Source organism: Rhinolophus hipposideros (assembly GCF_964194185.1).
Source record: "Rhinolophus hipposideros genome assembly, chromosome: 11".
NCBI classification, from domain to species: Eukaryota; Metazoa; Chordata; class Mammalia; order Chiroptera; family Rhinolophidae; genus Rhinolophus; species Rhinolophus hipposideros.
Window position 1 is genome coordinate 7,984,657 of NC_138057.1, and position 12,908 is coordinate 7,997,564.

Genomic DNA, 12,908 nt, shown 5'->3' on the forward strand with positions numbered 1-12,908 from the left:
GTAGGACCATGAGAATTCAGACAGAAGACTCCAATCTAGCGCATGGTGCTGTGGAGCAGGCCAGCTTACCCATGAGCTGCCCACCGCCGCCATACTTCTTGCTAATGTCAACACAGTCCTTATATGGTTTGAGCCACCAGTGGTTGGGAATAGCTAAAGAAGCAACTCTTTCCTTTTGTTTACTCCAGCGTTTCCCAGTGTGTGGCAGATCCCATTAGTAGTTTCTGAATCGCCGGTCCTCCTTTTACGCACTGTTTATTTCAAGAGGCAGAGTTAATGTGAAGAGTCCATGTTTGAGAACAGCTATCGTCATCCTCACCAGGAGTACATACTTGATGGTGTGCACTTGGGGAAATGCTGGTGGGAAGGGACCAGGAGAGAGAAGCAGGACCGTTGGGTCCCAAGCTCCACTCCCAACTGATTCAGCTCTTTGAGTCTTAGTTTTATCATCTGGATAATGAGAAGCTGGCCTATATCATACAGCTCTCCTCTCCTTTGTCAGCACTTAGCATCTGTGAGCCCAGGACCTATGCATGGTACCATGGACTGGCGTCCCAGCAGTTGCCATCCACTCACTCTGCCACTTAATTGAATCTCTGCAATTCCAAGGTTTTAAATATATGTACTCCTTAAACAAGATGACAAGGACACTGAAAATCTACTTAGGGATCAACTAATTGTTTTATGTATTTATTTTTTTTTAACTTTGCCTTTCCTTGTTCTCTTCACTGCCCTCCCTTGGAAGCTAGGGGGCATTCAGCCAGGACCACCATCACAGTGCAGACCGACAGGGACCTGCCCAAGTTGGTGCCCATGCACAAGTTCAAGCAGCAGCAGTGCGGGAGAGCTTGGGAGGCGGTAACGCGACCTGAGCTTCTGCACTGCTGAGGTCAGCGGTTCAGCTGGCTCCCAGGTCGGTAGTTACTAGGCCTGTGTGAAAATCCCAGAGCAGAACTCGATAGCACACCCGGTTTTAGATTTCCCCGAGGCCACCGCATAGCCAAGCCAGCCGCCACTGCCCCAGGACGGGAGGTGCCCTCTGCTAGGGCAGCTCTGTGAAAAGCTCAGCTCTGTGAAAAGTTCCCACTCTTCAGAGGCTCCTGGATTTAAGAAGCAGGTGGTTATTTATTGCTATGCCCCGAGTAGGCTCAAGAGGTTGAGGTTCTGTTTCCTGTTTTCCTGCAAACATATCCTCTTCACCCCACAGCAACCTCTACTTCCCAACCACAAAGTAACGACAGGGAAACGATGCGGGGTTTTCCAGCCATACGTACGTGTGCGGGGAGGGCCGGCGAAGAGGGAAGCAAAGAACCGTGAAAAGAGATTTGTTCCCCTAATTATTCTCAGTTATCCTAAAAACCCAAGCAGAAGGTTTTACTACGCTGCTTCTTAGAGATGTGGAAACTGAGGCTCCAAAAGCTTAAGAAAGCTGTCCGAGGACCCACGGTAAGAAGCGACAGAGCTGAGAGTCTAGCTCAGGCCTGTCTGCTATCAAAGCCATGCTCTTGACTCCATCTTCACGCCTGGCTCTGAGGTGGCTTTGAGTGGGAAATTCTCCCAGAGCTTACACTACGTAGTTTCATGTGCAGCTTTCAGAGTTAGAGAAGGGCCAAGAGATTTATTAAAAATTTCAGATTTAATGTGCGCAGCAACTTGGCAGTTTGGTGGCAGAAGTTCTGCAGATTTCATCAGAGACTGTAAGGGGAGGGAAAGAAACCAATTGTGGTGGAATGCTCACAGTGCAGACAGTTCAGAGCTCTGGGTTTGGTTGACTCAAACTCCCTTGGAACTGAGCCTGCCTGGAGGTACTCCTGCGACTGCTTCCTTGGGCATGGTGGCTTTTTGTGCTGTGACACAGCAGCCTGGCAAAGCATTCCAGCCTGGTGGTGAAGAAATGACATCATTGGCTGAGGCCATCCACTTGGCACTTCCTCAAGAATGCTGGGATAATTTTCAAAGGTGGTAAGACAAAGACAAGTGTGAGAGAGGACTCCCCTTTAGCAATCCTGTATTGACAGCCATCTGTCCATCCAGTCTGATCAGAGATTGGAACTGGCATCTGCAGAAATTACATTTTTAATATTAAAGGAAGAATCGGCAAGCTTGTGTGGGCCTAAATGAATTTCCAATGGATCAGCAGAAAAGTCAACAAAAGGTTGTGTTTCTTGCTCTAATCCCTTCACTTATTCCACCAAATGGTTGTCAGATGTTCAACCACACTGAAAGTCAAAGAAAGCCCACACCAGAAGGCTGAACTTTGGCTGCAGTGAGGTGTCTTAAAAACAGCGGTGTTACGTATGGTTCTGGAGCCAGTTGAAAAGCCCTGGAGAAGAGCCTATCCTGTGTGATTTATGATGCCTAATGGGAGGCAGGAGGAAGAAGGAATAAAAAGGCCTGCTCATTGCTGGGATAAAAGCTGGTATGAAAATCCAGGTTCTTTAAGCAAAGCTCTGAGTTACACAGATTTTTCCCCCTGCATTGGAGCAGCACTGGTATCCTTCAGTTTTGGAGTTTTGGAGCCTTCTAACAAGAAATGGCAGTAAGAATCTTGATTCCTGATGTTCATCAAATTGCTTTTTGCAAATGGTTTTCCACTTATTTTCTAACTCTAGTTTCCTTCTCCACTGTGTGGAGAAGGCTCAGAAGGATAAAGGATAAATCAATGATGCCTGCCACGACACCCCATAGGGCAAAAGGGCAGCACGTAGGCCAGAGAATTGCATCCTCTACAGAATAGAACAGTGGCCACCAACAAGAGTTCAGAATTACGTTGCTTATTTTCAAATCCCGCTGCATTCTTGTGACTTCTGTAGGTCTCATATTGTGGGGCTCAAATGTACACAGTTTCAGATGAACAAAAAGAGATACAGCCTCTTTATTTTCTAAAGGGATCCAGTCTTCCTTGCAATTCCTCACCTTGCTGGGTGGCTGGAAGGATGGGTTGCAGGTAAAGGATGGAGGTGGTGGGAACTACCTGTTTGCCAAATTTTTGTATTTCAGTTTCTTCTCATTTAAATATTTTCTTAAGGGGTAGGTAGGTGATTTGGCCTTTCATATATCCTCTTCCTCTCCTTGCTCTTCCGCAGAGGTTACCTGGGTGTGTGGAAATGGGGGAAAGGGAGGAGCCTCAGCTTGGGAGCTGCCCTGGGGTTACAGTTGCTGCCATTTGCATGCAGCTGCGTTGCCTGGCCTCTGACATCTTTGAGCTGCTGTCCTGGAGTTCTGCCGGGTAATCCGTGGTTTGCTATCCTGGTTTGGTGAGACCCCATGGTCTTCCTCGGCTGGACCTTCCTCGACTGTCACTGATGCCCAGGCCCTTCAGAATGCAGCCTTCTCTTGCATCTGGCCCTGGCTAGGACGCATGGCTTGCAGCCTCTTAAGGCAGTGTCACTGTGTCGGTTAGGACTTTGGAGCTTCAAGTAACAACATAAAACTTCAATTCATACTGCCCGAGGCACTGAGAAAATGTATTATCTTACATAATGAGAAGTCCAAAGGTAGGCTGGACTTCTGTACTCGTCACCAAGTAATAGATTCTTTCTTTCCTTCCACTCTGTCGTGAAGCTGCTTCACCCCCTCAAACCCTGTCACTTGGCTGTCAGTGGAAGTCAGCATGGCTTACTTTCTGGCTGATGACTAAGAAATTACCAAAACCTCTCACCAAGCAACGATGGCGGTGAATTCCAGGCTTTCATTCTAGCTGGTTCTCTTTCTCTTCTTATTTTCAAATCCTGCTGCATTCAAATCCTGAACAGACCCCTTCCCTGTGTACTTTACTTCCCCCAGGAAAATGAAGAGTATTTCCTACACTGCAGAAGAGACTCTGTGCTCTCAGTCTGGGTTTGGCTCCTGCTGTTGGAACCATAAATTCAGTGGTTTATTATTCACCCAGTATTATTACTCTTCATCTGTAAGCTGAGGATAATACAGCACCTAATTCATGGAATTGTTATGAGGATGAAATGAGATAATTTATGTAAAGTTACTTAGTTTAGCTCCTGGCACATAGAAATGCTCAATAAATGGTAGCTTTTTTTCTTTTCCAGTTCTTATAGGAAATGTTCATTTGTCCTTTGGCAAAAATAAACATTAACATTCTGAACTAGTTATCAGAAAGATGATGTTGTTCCAAATTGGAATCAAATTGTCCCATTCTGAAATGATAATTTATTAGTAATTCTATATGAATTATATTTCATAATTCTCCTAATTTTTGAAGGGTATGTAATCAGAGGTCTGTGAGAAAAGGAAGTTTTATCTGCTTAGTTCACTGTTAATATCCCAGCAACCAGAAACAATGGCTGGCACATAATTAGGGCTCAACTTACTGTAAGGCATTGTCTAGAGTAGAACCAATCTTGAAATTGTAGAGAATGCTTAAAGTAAAAATGTAAGACCCAGATCCTCCTTCCAAGGGATATCATCATTGTGGAATGTCTTGGGTGTTCACACTCAGCCAGAACTCTCTCGAACCCTTCAACCTTCCACCACACACTTAATAGCTTTAGATCCTGTCGCCTTCTCTTGCTCTTGGCAAAGAATGGCTGAAGCCCTGGGGAATGTCCAACTTGCTATGACCTACTGTAAAGACACACATGAAAGGCAGGTTTAATGGTGTTAGTGACACCAGAGAATCTTCCTTGCAAGGGTCTAGGTTTTCAGATCACAAAGTGTTCAGGAACAGAATACTTAACGTATTATTCTTGGAGACTTGATTCAAATAAAAAAGCAGAAGGGGTCGGAAATAGGCATGAGACTGACTGACGTCAGCTTTTGGCATCCAATGTGTGGGAAGTAGATGCAAAGAGGTGTGTCTGAGACTGGATCTGGACCTTCATTCGGTGGATAGAGGTCTTCCAAGCTTCAACTGCTGCCATGATTTAGCTGGAGGCAAAAAGGGACTCAAAAGACATTCATAGAGAGACAGGTGGACAGTTATGCTTTGGCTGGTGTGCCTACTTTGTCTCTGCTGCTGAACAAAATTCTCCTCCACAGGTCACTGCATAATGAGCCCCGGTTCAGCTGGAAATATATCTTCAGGGGTTCCCCTCCCCACACAGGACAAAGGGGAGAGCCCAATTGAGATCAGCGCTTTGTAGCATCCTCATTTGAAGAGAAAGATAATTTTGTCGTTGGATGTCTGCTCAGTCTCCCTGCTTGTGAAACGAGGCATCTTTGATTCACTTGGCATAGGTGGTAATGTGGAGGCCCTGTCACTGCCTATCCAGATCTTAACCAGCATCTCTGCTTTGAGGTTTGTTGCATATCATCATGTGCAATGCATGCAAATAGATCTCCCTCACCCTTTCTCTGTCTCCTTCTCTCTTTTTCCCTTCAAACTTTTGGAAGTATTTAAAAACCTAGACCTTTCAGAATGAAGGAGAATATTTTTGGTTACGAAATGCTCTAATTAGGTGCTGTCCAATATGCTAGTCAGTAGCCACCTGTGGCTACTTAAAATTGAATTAGTTAAAACGAAACATCCAGTTCCAGAGGCACTAGCCATATTGCAAATGGTCAGTAGCCACATGTGGCTGCCAGCTGTCACATTGGACAGTGCAGGTTGCAGAACATTTCCATCATCACAGAACATCTTATTGGACGCACGTCTCTAGGTCCGTGATCTTTGCAGTGTGGTCCACGGCTTTCAGCATCAGCTTCCACGGAAAGTTGGTTGAGCAGCTGCAGCTGCAGCCCAGAACTGATGAAATGGAATCTGTGTTAAGAAGACGCTCAGGTGTTTCATGTGCACAGTGAAATCTGAGAAGCATTGCTCTAGTTCACCTGGTTATGACCTGCTAAAGGCTGAAAAGTTAGGCTTGGAAAGGTGCTACATTTTTACGTTTTCCTAGGTTCAACTCATAGGAAAAAAAATACTTATTTTCTCCCTGCTACAGATTTTTCTCTATGCCCTTTAAAAAGTTCTATTTTTGTCTTAAGTTAATCTGCCTGTCTGTAGTGATGTAAGATGTTAATATTAGAGGAAACTGGGTGAAGGATATTTGGGGGCTCTCTGCACTATCTCTGTAACTTTTCTATACATCTAAAATTATTCCAAAATGATAAGTTTATGAAAATAAAAAAGTTAACCTAAAGTATTTTTTACAGTAATTTTAATGTATTCAAATTCAATCTCCTCCAAGCTACACTGTGGGGATCTATTTCATAAATCCCCCCAGCAGAATTTACCAGAGGGGTGTCCAGAGGTAATGTTTCCTGGGGGTGCCTATTTGATGTGGAGGGTCTCAGGCCTTGGGGTTCTAAGAGAATCGGGCATTGCCAGAGCAGGCAAGGATGCCTCCAGAGTTCCAAGCCTGGCAGTTTAATGATATTCACAGGGTCTTCTGTTGACAAATTAATAATCGGTATTGATGTACACAATACACTTTTGTTACATGCGTAAGAGTTTTTAAAGATACCTGAATAATAACCAACAAGTTTTGTTACACTTTATTTTTATTGAAGTTCTAAATCAGTCAATCATCAACTACTTACCAGGAGCCACCCAACTGTCCATGAGGGTGATGGAGATTTACCAAGAGGATTCTTATCCTTTAGGAACCTGCAAACAATCACAACCTGGGTAAAAATTTACAGTAAAATGCGCAAACCTATTTGGATCTCTCAAATTAGGAGATCAATCCTCCTTAAGAATTAAGGGGTTTTATAATGGTGGCAAAAGAAGCCCTGGGATCAACACTGCATATTTTCCTATGGTGTCAATTTTACTCAAAAATTGAGGGAAAAGCTAAAATGAATGAACTGATTATTATACAAAATAAGTATTTTCAGCTGAAATAGCATGAATATTTTGTGTCATAGAAGAGAAAATCTGCATGAGTTTTTAAGATGAAATACAAACTACAAAAGAACTGCTACCCCCAGATTCCTGTTTGCTCTCACCTGTGTTTAAGGTGCCCTGGGTAGAAAGTACTTTGGGTGGGAAGATTTGAGTAGCCCCTGGGATGAGTTGTTTTGATTGGGCCTATTTTTTTTTTTCATTTCAAACTTCCCAAATTATTAAAACATTGACTTCCTCATAGTCAAATCCCTCTTGTAGAACTTGTCTTAGTAGCGGGAGGCAAGAGCAATGCTCTTAGCATCAACACTTGTGGGAAAAAGAGGCATGAGGTGAGAAGGAGGAAGCAGGTGCCACTGGGGAGCTATGTCCTTCAACATGGCCAGAGCATCAGTTTCAAAGGAACGGTGGGAGGTATGGTGTCGTGCGGGGTGTCCAGCGGGGCGGCCTGCGGGGTCTCTGTTCCCGCTCCACACATAAGAACACAGGACATGGTGAGGCCAAAAAGGAACACCCACGGAGCCATAGGTAGGGAAGTCATACCACTATGGTCTCACTGGAGGCTGAGTTTAGACGACGTGCGATCTGCTGTCCGCTTTGCTGCCAACCGACCAACTGTCCTCGACTCTCCTTACTCTCCTTCAGTCTCCTCCTTCACTCTCCTCGGCTCCCCTCCGTAACCGCGGCAGTTATATCAGTGACCAATGGCATAATGGCTACAGCTGATGGCCAACCAGCCACAGCTGACGGCCATCCACTATCTGAGCCAGTACCTCTCCACATGAGGTCGAGAGCCTGGAAACTGCTTTCTGGGGCTCTGTCCCCACATATGGCTAGAGCTGGAGGTAGAGGAGAAAGCATCAGGGGCCAGTACGTCATGATAAGATGATCGTACATGTCACCTGAACCTTCTCTGCCCCTTACAGCTTAAGGTAAGAGAAGGTAAGGTAAAGGTAAGGTAAACAAGTCCCAAACCTTTTCTCACAACAAGAAATAATGAAACGTCCTTCCTAGTTTCTGAAAATTTATTCCTTGTGGGTTTTCCAGTCTCTTCCTCTGAGTTTGCTGCCTTCTTGATTCTTCCTTGGGCCTGTTTCTATGAAAAAAATCCACTAGTATTAAATAAATGCTACAGTTTATTTAATACTAAAAGTATGAGGGCATCCTGTGAAGGGGATGCTAATGCCTGTTGTATAACATTTTATTGACATTCTGCTGGCTCTTTTGTTCACACTCTGACCCCACTCCCCAGAAACTTGTGTGGCCCTGCCTACATGTGCACCCACCTCTAACTCAACCACTTCTGGGAAGTGAGTATAGTTTCCTTCACTTACCATTTCTAACCTCATTCTATTGTCGTCTTATAACGTAAGTGGGGTAACCATCTATGCCGGTTTGCGTGGGTCTTTCCTGATTTCAGCACTGAAAACCTCATGTGGGTTATCCCTCAACCCCAGATAAACCAGGAGGGTAGCTAACCCTACAGGTAAACCTCCTCCTCATCTAGGACAGCTACACTGTCCAAAAAGATAGCCACTAGTCACGTGCGGCCATTTAAATTTAAATTAGTTAAAATTAAATACAATTTAAAACTCAGACAATCAGTTGTACTATCCACATTTCAATTCCTACATAGGTATAAGTAGCTAATGGCTGTCATATTGGACAGCACAGACATAGAACATTTCCTTTATTGCAGAGATTTCTATTGGCCAGTACTGATCAAGAGGATTTTCTCCACTGAAAAGAGAACAGAGAAGGGAAAACCCTTGGGAATTCCAACCTCTGAGGGATGAGGCAGAACAAGAGAAGCCTGAAGCCTTAGGAACAGACAGAAAAGTGAGGGAAACCAAGAGTCTAGGAAATCAAAGGAAAAAAGAGTTTCAAAAGATAGTAAGGGGACAAAAATGCCACAGATACAATAAATGAGACAGTAATTGAAAAGAATCCATTGAATTCAGTAATAAGATCATCTGAGGTCTTGGAAACTAAGAGTGGAGAGATGGGGCCAGATTCCAGATCACAGTGAGTTCAAAAGTGATGGGGGGTTAGGAACCAGAGCTGATGAGTGCAGACGATCTTTTAAAGAAATTTAACTATATAAATAAATGTGAGAGTCACATTGTTCCTGACACATACTCCATAAAACATAGTTGAATCTTGAGAGCCCCTGACAAGGTGGCTTCTGCGTTTCAGTGCTTCACGTGGACCTTGAAACCTCATTGGAGATGACAGGAGACCCTCATTTGGCAAGACTGCCATTAGCCTTGCAAAATGTTCCTGTGTGGCTTCGGTTAACTGGAAGTTCTTTTTTTTTTTTCCTCTCCTATTTTTGGGAGCAATAAAATAAAAGAATTCAGCTGATTTTTTTTACTAGAAATGGAAACACGTACCTCACTGGCTAGAAGATGAAAATTCATTTTTTTCTTATTTCCCCCTTATACTCAAGAAATAATTTTAGTGTTTTATTTCATGTTACAAAAGAAATACATTCTCATGAAAAGGGATTTTGAAAACTCATATAAGCAAAAAAGAGGAAATTAAAATTATCCATGATATCTGTTTGTGGGTTTTAGCTCCAGAAAAAGAAACCCTGGTTTAAACAACACAAACTATTATTTCCTGACATAATAGGAAGTCCAAGGGAGGGTGTGTTTCAGGGCTGGTTTATTCAATGGTTCATTGATATCATTAAAAATCCAGATTCTTTTTCTCTCACTGATCAGCCATCTTCAGTGTGGTTTTATCACCAGTCTTGTGACAAGATGATGGCAACAGTAGCTCAAGGTGTCACATCCAGGCATAACTATGTTGAAAGGAAGGAGAGAGACTTCATCATCTCTTTCAAAAGTGAGAAAGTTTTCTTGTAAAAACTTCCTATTGGACTGCTCAAATCCTTTTGGCCAGACTGGGGAACAAGCCCACTTCTTAACCAGTTCTTACACAGGGGATGACACTGCTTTCGGGGCCTTTGGAGCTTGGAGGTGGTCAGTTGCCCCTGAGACCCATAAATAAGTGGAGCTTGGAAAGATATCCAAACCAAAGAAGCAAGCTATTCTAAAGGAAAATGGGGAAAATAAATACTGGAAAGAAAATCAACAGTATCCGTAGTTAATCTGTAAGTATAACCTTTGTTAACATTTTGATAAATATCAATTTCTTTTTCGTGTGTGTAATAATATTGTTTATTCTGTCATAATGTGGTTTTTTCCCCCCGCAACAATACATCATGAATATGCTTTCATGCCATAAAGAATTTTCTATGGCATCATTTTAATGACTGAAGAGATTCTATTTTTTATGGATATGGCATAATGTATTTGCCAAAGAGAAATTAAGAATAAATATTTTGAAATCTGATGTGGATTTTTTTTTATTAAATTTATTGGGGTGACAATTGTTAGTAAATTTACATAGATTTCAGGTGTACAATTCTGTATTACATCGTCTATAAATCCCATTGTGTGTTCACCATCCAGAGTCAGTTCTCCTTCCATCACCATATATTTGATCCCCTTTACCCTCATCACCCACCCCCCACCCCCTTACCCTCTGGTAACCACTAAATTATTGTCTGTGTCTATGAGTTTTTCTTTCTCATTTGTTTGTCTTGTTCTTTGATGTGGATTTTTTAATTTCAACGTGCTATATGCGAACATGGTACTACAAAGTTAAGGTCTTGCTTTATTTGAAGGTAACCAATGAATAAGGAAATAACCTTTTATTGACATTTATTTTAAAAAATAATGTTTTAAATTAAAACATTATTACCTCTTTGCTCCCTAACAAAAATTCCTAGAGTAACTAACATTTATCACACATCAAATGAGTCCTTAATATGTGAATTTCTGGGTTTCTATATAATAATGTAGTAAAGATAATAATAAAATATTAATCATTTCTTATGGGCTTAGTCCCTCATATGTAAACTCTTGAAACTAGGAGTCATCACTTATTTTGCATTTTTTATGGGACCATCAGAACTATGGATGTTAATATTTTATTTACAAAACAAAGTATTTCATCTTTCTTAGAAGAGTTTACTTTTTAGAGACATGACTTCTTCCATGTGAACTACCTGAAAACCAGTGAGGAAAGTTGTGCTTTCACTGGTAAAAGAAAATTACGAGTGAGGCATTGATTATTCAAACTAAGTGTATGTTTCCCTCTATTTTTAGAATATTTTTGGAAAATATAATATTAAAGCCCCAATTTTGCTGAAATAACTGCCCCAATTCTCTACTTGATGAGTCTGCAAAGATCTCAGTGAGAAGATACACAATCAAGTAGTCTTCTTATTTTTTACATTCCAAATTACGATAAATTTATACTGTTTCCTTTAAGACTTACATTTAGGGAGATGTCCCATTTCCTAAAAGTCTTGCCAACTAGTTACTTCTCTTGAACTTGGTAAGGTGAGGATAGCAACATACCTCCCCTGTTGGTCCCCTTAACTCTATCCTAGGTCTTTATTCCGATGGGCAGGCTCATTCATACACAGAATTTCACTGCTAGTTTGCCTTATTGCCTGTTAAGTATATGGCCAACCCTTGATTATTCAGAAACCTAAAATCCTACATTGCTTCTTTTATATTTTGTTTATTCATGTTTGGTTAGTATTTCCAGCTCAGGAAGAACAAGGCAATTTTTTGTGCTATGGAGACAGAGAAGGCCAAGCACCAAAAATCTTACCATCTCTTGTCTGTAGTGTAAAAAACACCAGAAGACATAGACATTCAGCATTACTAACTTCCAGTGACTATAACTTTCGAAGCTCACGGGTGGGAGGGGGGAAGTTTATGCAAATTTACCTCTCTCTTCTTTATTTCCCTTCCCCAGCAAAAACATTGTAAATTGTTAAAAGTCTTCTGGTGACTTGTCATATTTGGCACCAGTTTAATTGGTTTTGGCAAGTGCATTTTAGTGACTCATAAGAGAATACTTTTAGTCTCTTTACTAACAGATGCCTGTGCTGAAAGCAATGACAACAATGTCACATGGCTATAAAATTGCAGGAATTTGCTGCTGGTGGTCCAATAAAAACAAACTTGTATGAAAGAGAGTCATGAGAAGATAAGACTTAAAATATACACTGTTATACGTGTTTAGTCATAAAAGATCTCATCTTTTGTCACTCATTTAAACGCCATATGTTGAAATTGGGAATCTGCATGAGGCATGATAAGAACCACTAAAATTTTGAATTCAGTCTGTTTATAGTCGTATTTCATTGGAATCACTCTTCTCATTTCTTGTTCAGAGCAAGTGTCTCTAACACCAGTAGAAAGTTCAGGTGGTATCCTACTCACGTTTTGCTTCTCTAAAAAAATTTGTTTTGCAAACTAAGATGTTATATTTGTGGGTGCTTAGAATTATTATCATTTCCCATGCATTGTCTGATTTGATGGCCATTACAACCACATGAGGTACTGTCCTTTGGAGCATGACAATACTTATGCTGCCAACGATCAAGTGCCTATTTGAAGACCACGAACTTGGCTAAATACTGGAGAAACAGCTCTGCACAAGCGCCTGGACTCAACAAACTTCTAGTCCAAAGGCAAAAGAATGTCCAAAACACTTGAACATGTTTTCTTACCAAGAGCTATGATAGGAAAAGTCCCGTATGCCATGCTAATGTCATAGGTACAAGAGTCAGTGAGGTGAGGAATTGCCACCTTCTCTCCATCCCAGATCCAAAGAGAATTTTGGTCTTTGCCTATTCTGCTTTGCCTCCTCCCCAGCACTCTAGGGAGATTCTGTCTTTGCCAGCCTGGATTACAGATTGTTATGCTTCAGAAGCAAGAGAATGGGTACGGAGAGACTGAAAAGGTGTGAGCAAAGAGGGGACAATTATATTTTCCTAGGTTAGGTCCTTGACTTCACCATTACAAAGAATCCTCATGGTGGGCAAAATAGAAAAGACACTTTCAAAAAAAGATGAGAGGCTACACTGTTACACATAAAATCAGATAAGCGAGTTGCAGAAGCTAACTTACCTTCAATTGAAAGCCGTGACCATGACCAATTCCCTCCAATCTGGGGTCTAGGCCCAGGCCCTCAATGCCAGAAACAGAAGGGGTATTTGTCTCTCCATCTAAGCTCTTGC